This window comes from Convolutriloba macropyga, chromosome 9, assembly GCF_964194025.1.
Source record: "Convolutriloba macropyga chromosome 9, txConMacr16.3, whole genome shotgun sequence".
Lineage (NCBI taxonomy): Eukaryota > Metazoa > Xenacoelomorpha > Acoela > Convolutidae > Convolutriloba > Convolutriloba macropyga.
The window spans coordinates 39914197-39932371 of NC_134476.1; the positions used below are offsets into that span (position 1 = coordinate 39914197).

General features: G+C 33.3%; 2 protein-coding genes across 2 annotated transcripts in view; both read left to right on the forward strand.

Moving 5' to 3' along the window:
* Window positions 1–18175, forward strand: part of LOC142345385 (protein arginine N-methyltransferase 6-like) — a 140197-nt gene that overhangs the window by 67977 nt on the left and 54045 nt on the right. The gene's annotated exons all lie outside the window — the stretch shown is intronic.
* LOC142345776 (uncharacterized) overlaps window positions 17096–18175 on the forward strand; it is a 29883-nt gene continuing 28803 nt past the window's right edge. The window contains exon 1 of the mRNA XM_075398100.1: window positions 17096–17196. The gene's annotated coding sequence lies outside the window, so the exon portion shown is untranslated. The remainder of the gene's footprint in view (window positions 17197–18175) is intronic.

Below are 18175 nucleotides of genomic sequence, written 5' to 3' on the forward strand. Positions count from 1 at the left end.
ATTAAATTATAGCTCCCTGGAAACGGGTTGTGACCTGCCTTTACAGAGACTAAGCTACAAATTGATAGAAAAACGATTAAAAAAATGTCGAAGCTCAAAAATCCAAATGAGTTTTTGAAAAATATTTTCACAAGTCATAGCATAGGATTTCAACAAAAGGAGATGCATTAGGTTTCAACACGTCAGGAAGCCAATTGGGCGTGTTATTAATGTGACCAATTCACGAGACTACAAAATAACAACCAATACGGGCAAAAGCCAGATCTTCACAAACAGTTTTACGACACCACAGTGTTCAAGACATTATAATTATAGGATGTTTTTTGCAAAAACTGTAAATCATCACTTACTTCTGATCTAAACATAAACGGGTCTTCCTCTTAGACTCACAGGAAATGGGTTTCCGCCTTTTTAATGAGACTATGCCGGAAGTTGAGAGAGTAAATATATAATATTGGCAAAGTTCAAAAATTCAGCAACTTTTTTTTCAAAACAAATAAATTCAGTCATAAGAGACCTTTGATAAAAACTGAAGCTATTGTCCTAGTTCACTTATACCATTTAAAAAAAGTCAATTGGATCTCTGATAAGGGAGACTAAGTCAGTGGGCTACAGAAAGTATTAAAAATGAAAGCAAAACGTACGAAGTCCATATAATTTTCCGAAAACAATTGATCGGAGCCTTAGAAACCATGAGTTTAACTCTAAAAGCAAAATATGGTCGTTGGACCTCATTTTTTAGAATGGTTTTTTACCAATTATTGAGCCCTAATTTGAATTTCTTGACCGTAATTTAAATACAAAAACTATAATTGCGGATAAAATTTTTTTAAAAAAGGGCGCGACCCATTAAAATTTAAAATTCTTCTCACCGCCAGGATCTATCCTGAGAGTAAGATCAGCTCTCATTTTTCTGCATAGCTAAGTGAACATTCAATTGTTCAAGTGGTTGCGAAATTGATCATTTTTTGAACAAAGTTTTTCAGTACATGAAAAGTAAGTATCGTTATCGAGTTTAATTTTGCCAAAATACTAGGTAAATTATAATTCCAGAATACTTTTTAAGCTAGCGGGAGTACAACTAGCTCTTTTTTTGTGGTTACAAAGACTATGATGGCAGTTTTAAGGTGTCTGATTCCAGCAAATTAAGGAAAGCGGGTCAAAAAACATAATTGGTCCCATTTTTGACGAAAAAGTCTGAATTTTGCGTCTGAAATTTGTCTGAAAAATTTAGCCTAAATTCGAGACAATAAACTCGGATCGAACGATTATGCAATCATCCTTTATCTTTTAAGATAAAATCAATGACACTGTCGTTAACAATTTCAACATATAGTATCAAAATTGACGGAAATTTGGCCAAAAATACGGAAAACGTGAATAAAAACAACCCGGAATTTCGTCTACTATTCACAAAATTTTACGCCTCGATAACTCTCCGTAAATAGCGAAAATCAAAGAAAAATATTTTTATTCCGTATTTTACTGTGGACGGGCTTTCTAATGATACCACTCCCAGCTCTCTACGATGATTATATCGATCGGCCAAAATTAAAAAAAAACCCAGTTGAGTATATGGTTTTTCTCCCCACTAAAGTTGTTCGGAACCATAATAGCCTATGAAATTATGTTCACCATCAGGTATATTTCAGTTTTTTTGGAGAGAATTAAGGTATTCTGGGGCTGGTTTATTATGACAACACGGCTCGTTCGAGACTGTGCGTAGCAAAAAATATTCCAACATATGTCTAAGATTATCAAAAATTTTTGTTTGCTCTGAGACGAAAAGTTGTTTAGACCATCACTTTTGCCGAGCTCAATTCGATGCAATTTTTTTAAAACTTTAATATAACGATTGAAAAAATTCGCAACCCTCATTTTGATTTCGACAGATAATAAACTACTTACACTTTCAATTAATTTGCAACATTAAGCAGCTCCTAAGAAAGTTCAAATTCAGCTAGAGAGCTAAGTTGCGGAGAAAATCCTCAAACAGAGACAGTAGTTTGCAAAACAAAAGTGAAACGATTAGTTTACACGCTAGAGTAGCAAACAAATAGATAACTGTTTTTTTAAATCTATTTATTTTCTCAGTGAAAATATGCCCAACTGATGAACTCTTTACCAATTAGTTAACTCAAAATCTACTTAGAAATGTGTCTCATGAAATGTCACCGAATATCAGCAAATCATCAAAATTAGGTTTGTTGATTATTACGTCAAGTATTGCCTTTTTGTAAGAACTCGGTTAAAAAGATATTTTTATTTGTCCTATATTCTGACTTTCTCTTTTTGAATTTTTATTCAATTTTTACGCGTGAAATCGAAAAAATGATTATTAATATAAAATAGGAAAACCTTTTTGCCGATTTTGTCATGAGACACAAAGTCTCTTGTTTTTTAATTACCTCACGCAGGTGGATTCTATTTTGCTGATGAAAAAAGTTAACTGAGCATAAGTTGAATTTGGTTTTCTAAAATGACTTTTTTCTGTTCTGCTACAAGTTGCCCATACGTGATTAATTCTTATAATCACTGTTGTACAGAACCCTTAGTCAACTTTTGGACTCATTTTTGGCCAGTGTGTTGAGAAAAAAACTTCAAAATGAAAAACTTTATCTTTTAAAGTGAATACGTAATGGACTGCTACAATATTTTCAATAAAGCGGACTGCTTGTCAAGATGAAACTTTTTGAACTGCTTAAGAACATTATAAGTCTGAAGTCTGAAGTAAAGAGGTTGAAAAAGGAAAAAAAAACATTTTTCGTTTCCTCTAGCGGTTGCATTTCCTGTGGTCCTGTTATTGAAAGAACAAATTCTGTGAGTTTATTATAATAACACATAATAACTTGAAATGATGGATATTTACAGTGAGGAATTTGCACAGTTTACAAAAAAATTGGCAAAATCGACCTTCTACTTCTCTAAAAAACTTATTGTATTTGAGTTTCTTCATTCTTTTTCCTAATTTTTTTTATACTTAAATTGATTTCAACTCAACGCCGGCAGATATTTTATGTCGCATTGAAGCACCAGGAACAATCGACAGAATTTAAAAATAAAATTAAAAAAAAATTCCTTTCTCACCAATTTTTCTGTTCTTCTCGTCTCAATTATCGCATATTTAGTTGATTTTGAATGTTCAATCAAATAATCTACCAACTGAAATGTAGGTCGGGATTTTAAGGTATATAGATTTCCACAGAATTTCACAATAGTAAGTTATTAAAAGCAAAATAAAAACTATGATCTAACTGTGACTAAAAAAGTGATAATTGGTTTCTGAAGTTTTATTGTAGCCAAGGAATGTCGCAATTGTTCATTTGGACACGGAGCAATTGGAATTAGAAAAGCTGATTAGAAGGCAATAGATTGTTTGGAAAAGTCTGGAAAGATTTCAAAGAAAAGGTAACGTTTTTTTGTAATTTTTAATCGTCTGTTTAATTTTTCCAGTCACATATTCTTTATTGTTTGTTTTGGTTATTTGTAAATCTTTTGAACTACTAAAAATTAAAGGCCTAAAATGGATTCTAAAGAGAAAAAAGCTCGCAAATTTTGAAAAATTTGTTTCTAGTCTTTTGAATACTTAGTTTTATAGGGCAATTTTCTGTTTTTTCAGAACTAACGTGAATAATCGAATATAATTATAGTTCTGTTGTTTAATGTAAATTTTTCTAGCAATTATATTAATATAATTTATAATTTTGCTCAACCCCGACACCGGGCATATTAGCTGGCTAGGGCATTTTAGAGCTGACTTAAGCGAGCACCCAAACTTCGTTCAGTAATGAAAAAAAGAACTCTTGATAAAAATGCAAATTTAAAGAGAAAAACTGCTAGAAAACATCTCTAGAACTTAGAAAAATCAGATGTTGACAGCAGAAATCAAACCGCGGTGCCTTCTATAAAGGCACCGCAACTCTTTTTTGTAAGTTCTCCTATTTTCGTTAAAACACGCATCAGGGATAACAGGGTTTCCAAAATTAGCCGAAAAACTTCGATTAAGTTCATCATTATCAAGAAGTCTTTTAACTTATGTTAGTTAATGATTGAACTCCCAATGGAATATCTTTCGAAAGAAGTTCAAGCCATATCCTAAAATTTTTAAGTAATTCATTTGGAAAATACTATAAAAAATCATCCTATACTAATGACTACAACACAGCTGACGAGTTCGATTTCATTCACTCGCAAAGTGTTGAACCTTCAAGCACAATGAAGAGAAAATATTTATTGATATAGCTACAGACCAAAAACTTCCCTTGACAGCTCTTGATTGCCTAAAATATAGATTTAATCTTATGAAGAGTAGACGAAAAGTTTTGGTTGGAAAGGACTTCACCGTCAATGATGGAATTTTCATGCAAAAGTATTGTACAGTTTACGCCCACGGTATTTTATGGAGCATCGCTGTGTTTTATTTTTGTCATTTGAATACTGAGATAGTTTATTGTTGACCTTTTGGTTGAATAAGTGCTTGTTTTTCAAACGAAAACAAATTTTCAAGAAGAGTGTATCTTGAGGTTAGATCTGGAAGATAGATCTCTACTATATGAGACATCGCGAAGTAGCTGTTAGGTACACATGCTACTATATCGTACTGATCGTACTACTATATCGTACTGATCGTACAATAAAAGATTTCTGAAAAAAATACTTTTGCTATATGTAGCAAAAGTATTTTTTCAAAATACAGTAGTCAGTAAAACAAATTGATGTCATTAGAAGGCTACTTCTAGAAGTTTTAAAGCTGATTCTTTCCGCTGATAAGTTTCCATAACAACAAAAACTAAATTGCTTGCTCTTAGATTTTGACACGTTTTTGCATGCAAATTATTCCAAAAAGAAGATCAATGGGGCTCACTTACAAACTATACAAAAGTATTCGTAATCTTTTTACTTTGTAAATTACGCGGCGACTCCCAATTTAAAAAAGACGTAAATCTATGGAGCTTAATTGTAAAAATTGACCCTGAAGGCTTTTCGTGTTATGTTTTTTTTTAACTTTCCAACATTTTAAGCTGTCCTTAAATCCTTTTCTGTTTTATTTAATCGTACACGTAGATAAATAATTTTCAATAAAAACATCTTGGAAGCACATTTCAGATATTTCTACACATTAACATTGCAAATAATTCCAGAAAAATACATACTGAGAATAATGGATGGATGAATATACTTTTAAGTTGGTTACGCAGTGGTTCCGAGATAGTACGGATTGATAGTTGGAACAAAATTTTCCCTAAAAGTATATTGTTTTTTACATGGAAGGCAAAACGTTAATTGATAGCGGTTTACCATTTTTGTTAATTTTCCAACGTTAATTGTTTTTCCTTAAATATATCCGGACGTAGAGACAGGCACAGATCATAGACAGGCACAGATTAACCAATTATTGCTCCGATCAGGTGAAATTTGACTGGGGTCCGTAGTAATTTGGTAATAGTGAATATTAGCTGCTTTTTATTGCGAATGTGGTAGTTACTACTCCTTTTGATGGAAAGCTTTGTTTCAGCTGCCGTAATGCTCAGGTGATTTCAATATATTTGTTTTTAGACTTAGAACTAGCTGTGCGGAAGCATCTGTTGTTTTATGCTTCTAGTTAGCATGTTGGTAAACATAAGAAAGAAGCTATTGCAATTTTTTTTATCTGCTGAATTGAGCAGATATTCAAGCTTCTGGTATAGCCTTGCGGAATTTTGAGAAGAAACAGGAACATTTTTGGCTCTGAAAATTTACTTTTATTGTATGCAATTTGTGTGCTCGCGTGATAACGGTTTACCATTTTTTTGAACGTTGATTGTTTTTCCATAAATATACCGGGAAGTATTTGTAAACGATATACAGGCTTATTTCCAAAATTGGCGTTATTACGTCTGCATATTTGTACGTCACCGCATTCAACTCTTGTTGTGATAGACAAAGTTATTGAAAACTTATTTAACACGATTGTTTTTTCTCTTGAAGTCAACTTTTACAACTTTCTCGGTTGACTGAATTGATATATGAGTACTCTGTTTCCGGATTGCGTCTAGACACAATTTTGTCCGGTGAGTAATAATTGCTTCCAGGCTTTAGAAGCTTCCTCGGGCAATGTTAGCCGCATTTTACCAATTGTCTACATAAGGTGGTATACATTGTCTCATTGAGAAGAGAGAGAGAGAGAGAGAGAGAGAGAGAGAGAGAGAGAGAGAGAACGAATTTCTTTGGATATAACTATCAATTAATAAAAACAAAGTCAGTTTGTTCAATCGTACCAACCGCTCAATTCAATCTTAATTCAAAAAGCATCCGATGTCATATATGGAATATTCGTTTTTGTGTTAAAAAAATGTCAGACGGGTCCTTCGTTGCTACTAGCAGCCACCTCAATAAAGATTTTGTAGGGAACAGTGAAGGAAACAATGTAAATGTCTCATGGCAAAAAGGAAGTGAGTTGATTACTCACCACTTCATATAACAAATCTAGTGACCCTGTTTAGCATGTACTTTCTTTACGACATTGTAATTTCTTGATCCTGGGGTGAAAAGTAAAATTAGCTCTTGATCTGGAGGCGTGACATAGGATAGCTCAGTTTGTTTAAAACCAGTCAGAGCCCAGCTTCTCTCCGCTTTAATAGCAAACCAGCCGCAAGGCTATATAAATCAAAACAAACTGGCAAAGTTGTTTTTGGGTCCGTCAGTTCTGTCTGGAACTGCTATCGTGTCTAGACAGCTTCAGACTTAGATCTCGCGTTATCAGTCTGCGAGGCTGCATGTATGTCTTCTATTTAAACGGTTAAAGGGTTCAACTCAATTTGAACCCAGAATCCTCCTAAAACTTGTGCAGTTATTGTCAAAAGGTGATATTTGATTTGAGACTATAAAAGTGTCTGCTGTTATCGGGTCGAGCATTTAATTATGAAACATCAAAGTAAATTTTCTCTGATGGTCGCAGGTCTATAATCTTGTTAGCGCGTCAGAGTTGTACCGATTTTCCCACAATATGTTAAAGGTCTGTTAAACTAGGTGGATAATTGGTTCAATAACAGAGTTGGGGATAATGTTGGTAGATTTCACGAGGTGGCCCAGTGGTATTCCCTAAAATTGTCTGGTGAAGAGTTCCCTAGGTGACAGGATTAGCATGTATGATCTTGCCTGATTGGGCAATGGAGGTGCCTGGATAATTTGGTTCTTTTTCCTTAGTCACACTTCCGCTTTGAGTCCTTGAAGTGGAGAAATTCCTTGTATTGTAATGAACTAATGGAGTCCTTATTACAAAAACTTTATCCAAGTGAACTTGAATTACATAACTATCGTATTCAAAGTGTTCTGATTTTTCTCGAATTTCGTATGCAATAATTGGAATCCATGGTCAGTTAAAAGTTCCAAGACCAAAGAATACATCTTTGAGAAAAAGTTAACTCAAATATATTCTCTTTCTTGTTTTCTTGTTGACTTTTTTTGCTAATTATAGTGATTAAAAGCTGTAAATGCCAAACTGCACTTTTTTGCAAAATGGTAAAATGCAGATTTGAATCGTCCAACCGATAAACTGTATAAATTTAAGATAAAAGTTTCTGGTGGGATAGAAATCAAGGGCTCGCTAATATATTCGCAAGCCAAAAATTTGAATTTTTTCGTTTTTTTTTGTGCAACATATTTTTCTAATATGAATATTTCTGTCAGCATGAATTAATTACTTCAAGTTGCTTAAGTTAATTTTACATAGTTCTCAATATTCGAGTTTGCATGACGATTTTTATCCATTGAGAGAAAGTTGAATATTCAAGGTTTTTATTTGAGTTCAGTTGCAATCTTTGTTTGGATGTCTACATTGGGCTTTCTTAGATTATCAAAAATAAAAATAGAAAAAAAATTGAAAGCTGAATATCTCGTCAAATTGAAAATTTTATTTTTTATTTTAAAAATCTCGTGGTTCTTGCTTGAAATGTAAAGTAGTAGAAAGCTGTAATACGTCTGTGGAACTAATGAAAAATTATGATGTCTATTTTTGATGACCTCGGCGGGATGTTACTTGCTTCAGTGTTTTCACCTACCTCTTATATCTGAAGCTTGTTGGGTTTTGTTTTTGGCTAATTGTTATGGGTTTCTTTTTCAAAATTGAAATTTTGATAATTCTGGTTATCATTCTTATCTAATCGAGATATTTTAATACAAACTCAAAATTATTGTGAAGGTAGCATAACGCATGTCAGGCAGAAAAATTTAGCGGTGAGGAAGCTGTTTATTATTATAGTCTACTCAAAAAGAAAGCTTTCGATAAATTGGTTACGATCTTTCTTTTATTTTCGTAATAGCATTTTATTTTCTGTCAATTATTTCCCAACATATCACTTTATATAGAAGACCATACAGCGTGAGATTCGTTAAAAGCTCAGACAAAAAAAATAAAAGCTACATTTTTTGTGTGGTTATCTCCTAAACTCCTCACCAGGAAAACATAAAGCCTTTGTGTTTCATTCTAGAAAATGGCAGGACCCTGTTGTTTAGATCTCAGCTACTAAATTCAGGTTTGCGTTGTATTAAATGAAACGTTGACGATGCGTTGCGTGATATTGGTTGACTAGACATAAAAACAGGTCCTGAGGAAACAGAATGAAGAGAGTCAGAAAATGCACAGTTATGCAAAGCTGTTACGGTTTTTGCTGATTATCAAATCAAATTTTAAACAATGCTGTTCAGACCATTCTTTTTTTTTTATCAAAACGCGATAACATAATTTTAGTTTTTCTCATTCGAATTCAAAAAAAAATTGTTTTGTATTTGTGATGTTAGTTTTACGCGTGATGTTGATGTTTAAATTAGTTTTCGTGTCTGCTTGCTGAAATATTTAACTGGCTAATATACCCGAATTTTCTTTGTTCATTTTGTCAAATTTCCAGGTTTTTCTGTTCAATTATATATTAATTCTGATTGTCTTGAGTTCTTGAATACGATTGAGGAGAAGAGATATGTGTGTTTCTCTGTCAAGAAGTAAATATATGTGAGAAATTGTTTGGCAAGCGAGCAAGCTTTTCTTCCCGTGGAGCAAGTTCTATACTTAAAACTGTTACTTCTATGTCTTATCATTAATAGCCGGGATAGCATAGCGGAGCTGTTATTGGCCTTCTCTTGGTTTTGTACGACTTGAATCGTTGGGGGGATCTTCTACCGGTCTTTTCGGTTTTGTTTTACTGGAAATACTATTTGTACAGGCTACTTTTTGAGCTAATATTGAAAGGGAGTAATTTTTTGGTATTTTTTTTAAAATTTTTGGTTTTTTTCAAAAATTTATTGTGTATGGCGACGTACCTCTAGGATTCCATTCATTGGGCACCCCTTTTTAATTAAGTCATATTTTTTAGTTGCTCCGGAACGAACAAGTCTTTCTGTGTTGGTCTTATGCAAAAATTGTTCCATGACAGTTTTAGAGTTTTTGTTTTAGAACATTCTTTGACTTCTTGTGTGACTTTTCGCATTGCAGTTCTTTATTTTTGATTGATCCAAGTTCCTCTTGCTCTGAAATCAAGTTCATTGTTGAAAGGGATCATGGGCGAATGGATATTAAAGCTATTGTAGCTCAGTGGTTAAGATGTCAGACTGCAAACCGGGAGGTCAGATGTTGTAGCCCCTGTGGGTTTTTTGCACCCATGAAAAATTTCTTAGCTACGCCCCCTCTAAACTATATATCCTCGCCTGTCGTTGGAGAGCACTTCATCCAACGTTGGTCGGTTTATGTTATAAAATTGTACCCATTCTAATCCGATTTGGGCTACTTTTGTATTTTTTTTTTGAGTTTTTCGTTTTTTGTTTGTTTCTATTTACAAGAAAGTTTTCTATGCCCCTTCAGGGGTTTGTTTTTTTAGTGTTTTTAAGCATTCTTTTTTAGCGTTAGTCTTGAAAATTCAGTGAAAACTTATTTCTTTATAGCAATTTTTACATTATTTTGTTTGAAATCTCTGAACTTTTTCTAGATAGAAGATTCATTTTGCTAATTAATTAAATGTTTCGTTTTTCTCTAGCTTTGCATTTGACTTTTAACCTTCAAAGTTATGGCTTAGTTTTTTTTTGTTTTTAGGTTTTTCTCCAATTTTTCTGTATTCTAGCATGCGCCATTCTAGCATTCTCTTAGACCTATGGTTCTTTTTTCTCTTCTTTTTTGGTTGTTAAAAAGTTAATTTTTTTTCATTTTTTAGTTTGCATTGTAATTGATGTTTTGATGAATATAGCGCTGAGATGGTATTGCTTTTTAAAATTTTAACTGATACTCCGTTGCTTTGGTTATTCTAGGATCTATGTTTTGATAAAAAGCGACTTACACTGTTCTTTTTCCTTTGATTTTGTATGATAATTTAAATTTTGCTCTACTTTGAATTCATTTTTTTATCTCCAGCAAGAGAAGTATGTCCTTTTTTCTCATTTGCTTTGAGGCGAAATTGGAATAATTTAGTGTTTTCTTAAGACCTAATTTTTAATTTTCTGTCCTCCAATTATTCAGTTAATTTCGGACACTTACTCTCCCAGTGAGTTTTGTTCCGCAAATTGATTGCAGAGTTCTAAGTTTGTAAGACAATTGAGAGTTATTTCACTAAAATTTTTCGCATGTTAAGTTTTTTTGATCCTATCAGTTTTGGGCATCCTATGAGTTTTGGCCGTATTATACTATTTTTTGCGGTATCAATTTTTTGCAGTTGATTTTATTCAACTGAAAGCAGATCTGAGATTTTTTGGAATTACTTATATTTTTTCTTGAATTTTTAAATTTTAATTGTGAGTACTTTTTAAGGAGTTTCCTGATCAAAGGTTTTATTATTTATCGATTTTTTGCTTGAGTTTTATTTTTGAATTTTAATCTATTTGATTGTTTCTACTGATAAAAGTAAATTTTGCAATAGTTTGAATTCAAGTAAGCAAATATATCCTCCAAAAAGAACTTTTTGAAACGTGGCGCCGAAACACAAAATTTGTCGTTTTCTCGTATCTAAAGTTTAGTTTTGTGGTCTCTTAAAACTCGGTTCATTTTCCTGTATTTTATTCTGACTTATACCTTCACAATGTGTGTTTTGGGCCGCAGAGTTAATTGGAGGGTTCTAAATTTGTAGGACCATTTCTTGCGTTATTCCGTGAAAGTTTTGGCCAGTTCAGTGTTGAGATTGTATCAGTGTTTGTCCATCCCATGATATTTTTGCTTTTTTTTCCAAGTCACCATATTGTTCTCTAATGATAATTTTCAATAATAATAATAATAATAATAATATCCTTTTGCTGTGTCATTTTTTTGCGGTTGATTCTCTTTTACTTAACTCAGCTCTAAGATTTTTTGAAATTTTTTTCGTCTTAGTTATTGATATTTTTGAGTAGTTTCTAAGAAATTTCCTGCGAATAGGTTTTAATAATTAACGATTTTTCTATTGCGTTTTTTTATAGTTTCTATATCTATATTTTCCTTCTCCTAAATTTAAGTTTTTCTCTTCTAAAACTCATTTCAGGTTCCAAATGAGTGTTTTGGAGAGCTCCGTAAATTGGAGAGTTCTAGGTGTGTAAGAGTTATTTCTTGAATGTTTTTAGCCCTGTCATTTTTATGATCCTATTAGTATTGTCCATCCTATGATTTTTATCGCCTTTTTCATCATCACAAGATACTTCTCTAACAATACTAATTTTTGCGTTATCAGTTTTTGCATTTGATTTTCACTCTATGCAATTCTGGTTTTTCTGAAATTGTTTTTAGATTTTTTTTTACTTTTCTGTAATTGAAAATTAGGTTTTCCCTCTCAAAACTCTGACTTCCAATTTAGATCTATCGAATTTTGGTTCTGATTGACATCGTAAAATTGTTTGCTTTCTTGAATGATGCCAGTGCTGAAATTTTTCTCGTTACGACATTGGTTTCAAGTTTTGCCAAACCTTTCAGTTAAGACAGAAAATAGTGGTTTCAGCTGCACTTGCGGATTTGTTTGGAAGGTCCTACGCTTCGAGTCGCTACTGGAATTCTTTCGGCTATGTTTAATTGCGCTCAAACGAAGTTTGTAGCAATTATATTAGTCCTGTCGGTCTTATTCAATGCGATTTTTCGCTTGACCGATTTTTCGTCTGACGCTTCGACTTTTCGTCCTCAAAAACGGGTTAAACAGGTAGCGCCCAGCGGGCATTAAGTGCTCTTAGAGCCTTTCAGCTCTGTTTCATCTCAAACTGTTTTGGAGACTTATACTTATGTTGTGAAGGGGGGTTCTTAGAGGCTGACGACACCTCCACTGTTGACCCTCCTATTGCCACACCCCCCCAACGCGCTTAGGTTTCTCCAGCCTCAAGACTCGAGAAACCTCCTCTAGGTTTCAAAAGTAGGTACTGTATAATTTCTATATGTAATGAATTGTTTTTCCAGGTTTCAACACCTTGAATTTCATCATTTTTTTTTACAAAAACTTGCAATTTTTATTGTTTTAACATTTACTGTTAGTTTAATATCGCTATGGTCAGTTTATTTGTCATTAATGTCATATATTCAGGTTTTTCAGCCTAACAGAAAATCTCCGTTAGGGTTTGATAATGAGTTACTGAAAAATGTTTGTTGGCCATGGATTAGTTACAACTTTTATCACAAATTTTAGCAGTTCTTTTTGCGACTTCTAATTTTTTTTTCAAGTTTTTTGAATTTTTTTTAGCATTTTCTTGGTTTCTCCAAACTCAACAGCCACTTAACCTCCTCTAGAGTTTAGGTTACTGCATAGCTGCTAGATGTAATGGAAGGTTTTTCAAGATTTTAAGATCAGCAATTTTTAAAATTATTTGCAATTTTTTAAAGTGTTTTGAATCTTTTTGACTTTTTTTATCATTTTTTCCGGCACCAGGGTCCTAAGGACCTTCTCCAAGGCTTCATGAAAAGCTGTTGCATAGTTTCTAGATTCATGGAATTGTTATCAATATTTTAATTACTCCAGCTTTAGCATTTTTTTGATAAAATTTGACCAGTAAAACTAATTAAAGCTTGAAATAGTCATACTGAATAGTCTCTTGAGACAATAAAATTGTTTTGAAGATTTTAATGTTTTGAATTTTAGCAAGATTTTGTTAAAATTTGCGATTGGTTGCAAAATTTTTGAGTGTTTTTGTCCTTTTCTGAGTTTAAATATCATTACTGACCGACGAAGTTTTTCAAGTCTTGCAGATGGGTTACTTGAGATAACTCAGGAGAGAAAAAAATAGTTTTGAACATTTTCACTTCAAAATCTTGAAGCTTTTCTTTTAAATTTTGCAATTATTTGCAAATTTTTTAAATATCAGTTTTCTATTTGATTTGTTTTCTAACAAAGCTAGAAAACTAAAAGTTGAAGGGTCGAATCAAGCTAGCGCTAGCTTCAATAAACCGTGGCTAGCTACCGACGAAGTCAACCGCTCGCCGGTCGTTTGAGAGCAATTCGCCCGACGTAGGTCGGTTGTGTTCTGTTTTTTTTACAGAAAGTACGTTTGACCTATTTTGACCTAAGAGTTATAAAAATGCCGCAGTAAACGAGTTTTTGCTGAGTAATGATTTCTGCTTTGAGTAAATGACCTTTGTATGACAAAAAATATATATGGCAATAATGGCAATTTGACACAATTTTTGAGAGGATTTTTCAGTTTTGACCTCAGTAGTTTGAAGAATTTTAAATGCAGTTAACAAATTTTTTTGATCTTTCCGTTTGCAACCCCCCAGTACGTTGTGCAACCCCGTTACAGAGCACGTGTCGTTACTTAGTAAATCATTATATAAAAATTTGGTGCGTGAGTCTCGAGGTGCAAGTAATATGCACCCACTAATCCGGGAATCATTGAACCTTCTGTTTTCCCTAATCGCATTTTTGCATTATGTTTGTCAAATATGGATTGTTTTTTGTTTGATCATAACTGTTATTTGTTTCTTTCGGAGTAAAAGCTATTTTTCTTACGAGGACAATCACAATCGGTTATTAGGACTTAGTTTTTTATTCATTTCAGTTCAACTTTTTGACATTTTTAGTAATTCTTTATTAAATGGTTTTGTGCAATCTGGTTTATGTAGGAAACGGATGAGCTTTGATGTCATAGGTGAATAGACATAGCAATTCATTTGCTTGTCCCGATTAGAACTGAACAGTTTTTCGAAAAGATTTCGGAAATATGAGAAGTAATGGGGAGCTAGGTTGTGTTATTCGATTTTAGTTTTTCAGTCCTTGAGAGAAACTACTTGCTGCCAAAACCAAGACGAACTTATTTTTTTAAATGTTTTCAAAGTTGATGTTTTTCTTACTCAATTTTGTACTTATTTTCATGTTATGAAAGGTTCAAGCAATGGAAAAGTTTCTTTTGCTTTAGAATAAAGTTTGATTGCTTTTAAATGAAAGAATTAATGTAAACGTGTGTCCCGTTTCTGATGCAATATTTGTGCATTACCGTTCTAGATGGTTATTTTGCTCGCTGGAGTGATTTGAGTTGTTGTTGAAAGAAACGGGATAATTTGGTAAAGACAGAGCCTTAATTGTCTGTGCAATCCTCTTTAATTTTAATCAGCTTCAAGTGTACGGTTCATCAAAGGTTCCGAGGAACAGGAACGTTTGAGGACCCGCAAATTGTTGGTTTGCAGGACAATTTTGCACGACCATCGTTCTTTTTGCCCCTGCACCGGTTTCATCCTCCCGCTCTGGGGATAGCCTGTATGTATCTAGCGACGATCAAAGCCATCACCTCGCTTGTCATTCGGGAGTCATTCTTCTGACATTAGTCGGTTATATATTTTTTCGTTTTTGTCAGTAGTCTGAGATCGTTTTTGCTTTGGTCAATTTTTGTGCGCTGTTTCCTTCGATTGGGATGTGCTTTAGTGGGATTTTTTTTCTGTAGGCTGTGATAGACCAATCGTTTTTTTTCTGATGTGGTAGTTTTATCCTCAGGAGTGCCGACTCCTCGAGTCATTTCCGAAATTCTTGTGACTGTTTCTTATTTGGTTGTCAAAATTTTTGTTACGACACTATGACGTATTTTCCCCTTCGAATCCCTTTTAAATTCTTGTAATATTTTTACGGAATTGCGTGGATGGCGTCATTTTCACAAATATTGAAGCGAATTTGGTCATTCGCGCGAATAGTTTTCGGTCGCTCATGACTTCTCAAAAAGATGAGTTCTCCTCTCTCAAATTGATTTTCGTTTACTTTAATTAAATGATTTGACGTCATCTAAACCTAATTGAAGGTTTTGAGGGTTATCTGAAGTATAAATCAATTTCAGATGTCACTACAATTTGACTAACAAATTCTTTCTGTTCATTCGTTTCTGACAACTGGTCTATGAAGCGATCGGAGTTATTTTCTGGCAATCTTCCTGCTAGGTTTTTTTGGGCAGTACAAAAGTTCTTGGCCGCTTTATTTTTTATCAACTTGTTCTTTATTAAAGTCTTCAATATGTTTTGTCTTGTTAATCTTGAAGTTTATGTTTTGAGTCGCAGAGTTCTGAGTTTGGGAGACCGGTTTTTTTGTGGAAAACCAATTACTAAGCCTTTCAGTTTCTGGAGCCTGTCAGGTTTTGAACATCCTAAAAAGTTTAGGATGGACTCATTTTTTGCATCGTTCTGGCGAGGTTTGTTGCACAAACTTCTGTTGAAACTGAGTCTTTGTTGTCTATTTTGTTATTTCATATGTGTATTCCTCGACCTTGTTTAGGACTAAACCTCATGTTGATCAGTTTGATAAATCTGTGTATTTTCAGAAAGTAACACAAATTTGACATCAAAAATGTGGTTGATGGCTTCGAAAATTGTTTGATTTCTAATCAAAGATTTTTTTCGCGTTTTGTCCTGATTATATGGATAGGGTCTCTGTCTAATTGTGCCTTAAGTGTACCGAGTAAAATTGAATGCTCAAATTTTTAGGGAATGAAAGTGTAAATAAGCACAATAACTGAATTTTTGTTGAGGACAAACAGATATCACATTACAAAAGAGTAAATTTGACACAATGTCTACCGTACGGATAAGAAAACAAATAGCTGTCTCAGAACAGACATTTTTCAAATAGTTCGTTAATTTTTGTGGATCGGCTTCTCAGTTGGTGCGAAAATTTAGATTGTACAGTTTATCTAAGATCAATTAGTTAATTAAATACAACGATAATCAATCGAACGAAGTACCTCATTTTTGTTTTAAAGTCAATCTAATTCGATAGTTCGGAAAATTATTGAGTTCATTATTTTCTCTTTTGAAAAGTGCTTTACTGTTTGTTGAAGAACCTATTTTGAAAAATATCTTAGTATTTTTAGGAATGGCGTGATCCTATTTCGAACTCTTAATATTATCGTTGCATTTTTTTATCTCAGCAAAAGTGAAAATAAACTAATACTTTAATAAATTAAGGATATAATTTCATTTTGTCTGGTCATTAGATCTAGGTCTAAGAAGTATGCAGCTTCTTCATTCATCAAATTTTGTGCTAAGTGTATATGCTGGGAGTGGTCAGATTATGGTAATATTGTAACCACAGAGTAATAATTCTATAGAATTATATCTAAATATTTGAAACAAGTTGACTACTGTTGTTACCTTAGACCCTGACAGTGAAAGTGTTGCCGTACTCAGAAAACGATTAATACCATGAAATCTGGGACCAAATTAAATGATTTGTTTTAATACTTCGTAAGCGACCTCAACTCTGTAACTGAGTTCTATCTAAGTTGAATGTCTTAGTTATATATCTTAGCTGAGAACGTATAAAGTTAAAATCAGTTGGTTATCTTAATTTAATTTACAACCAAAAAAGTTGCTAGTGAGATGAAAATCTGAGATCTGAATTTTGAGGTCGTTCCTCTAATGCTGTTTCTTAAGTAAGCTCTGTCTTTAGTTCCTTTGCATTTTCGTTTTAGATCAAATCGGTTAACTTCTTTTATGGAACGTCAGTTCTAATAGGTTAGCGTTAATCCATGATATTTGATAATAAAAGCTAATTTGAAGCTGCAGGTTCCTGCATTTTGCAGGATTGAAGTCTTCGTGTCTTGTCAGGGGATTTGATTGACACTTGTTTGGAACATTGTTTGGTGTTTTAATCAGCTGGCTTAGTGGGTAGTGACGGGTTGCAGAGATAAGTTTGATTTGAAAGAAAATTGAAGCAAATCAAAACGTTTGTCTAACTGTTTCAACTTAGTTTTCTCAGCTAGTTTTGATCTTAAGTAGTAAACTTTTGCAATTCGCCTTCAATCTAAGAGGAAATTAAGGTAAGTTTAATTACGATCTTAGCAGAAAGGACAGTTTAAGCCCTCCAGCACCTGTTTTGCCACTTATCTCGCTCGTAGGGGTTGGAAGTTTTCCGCCAAGGCAGGTGTTTTAGCCAAAAACCTTTTCTTTAAACCTTAAGTGTTTCAAAATAGAAAATAGTTTCAGAATTGATTTGAAGTGATAAAGTCGACTTAAATGTTACACATCAAACTAAACAAGAAGTTGAATTTTCTCTGTATTGTCAATTTTTTTCAGTGTTTTGTTTGTTTTTCAGAGCTTTACACGCAAAGTGTTAATCAAATTTGACACACAGGACACGCATCAAACTTGGGGACCAACTAACTTACCGAATAATATCTTAGCTGTTTTTTAAACCAGCAGGAATTTCAAAAACAAAGTGTGCCATAAATTTTTGGGTACTCATATAATTTCAAAAAGTTTAGGTTTAGCCCTCAGACGTTTATGTATTTCAATAGTTGTTCTTCGCTGACGACTATAATAAAAAGCTATCTTGATCTCTTAATTCCTTGAGGACACTAAAGTTAAAGAAAACAGTCTAACATTGCAAAAGCAAGTTTATTTACACACATGTTCGACCACGTACAAACAAAATTCTTGTGTAAAACCAGAAAATTTTCTCCATGTGTCAAAATCCTGCGAAACCTGTGTGTTTGTTTGTGCGTGGTGAAATAGTTTCAACTCAAATAGATATCTGATAACTTCCTGTTAATTTCCTTGATTTGAGAATCAGTTAAATTTTACTCCTTCTGGTTTTGTCAGCAAAAATTTCTACAGATTGAACTTTTTGGCGTGGCTTTTTGATTGTGTTTTAGCATTTTTTGGGGAATAAAACAAAAACCATCGAACAGTGTTTAAAGATTAACAGTGTCATTCGCTCCTGTTCGCTCCAGAAACGAGTGCGTAATATCACTCTGACTTCGCTTGGATTTTGAAGTTCTCAAATTCATTTTCGCGTTT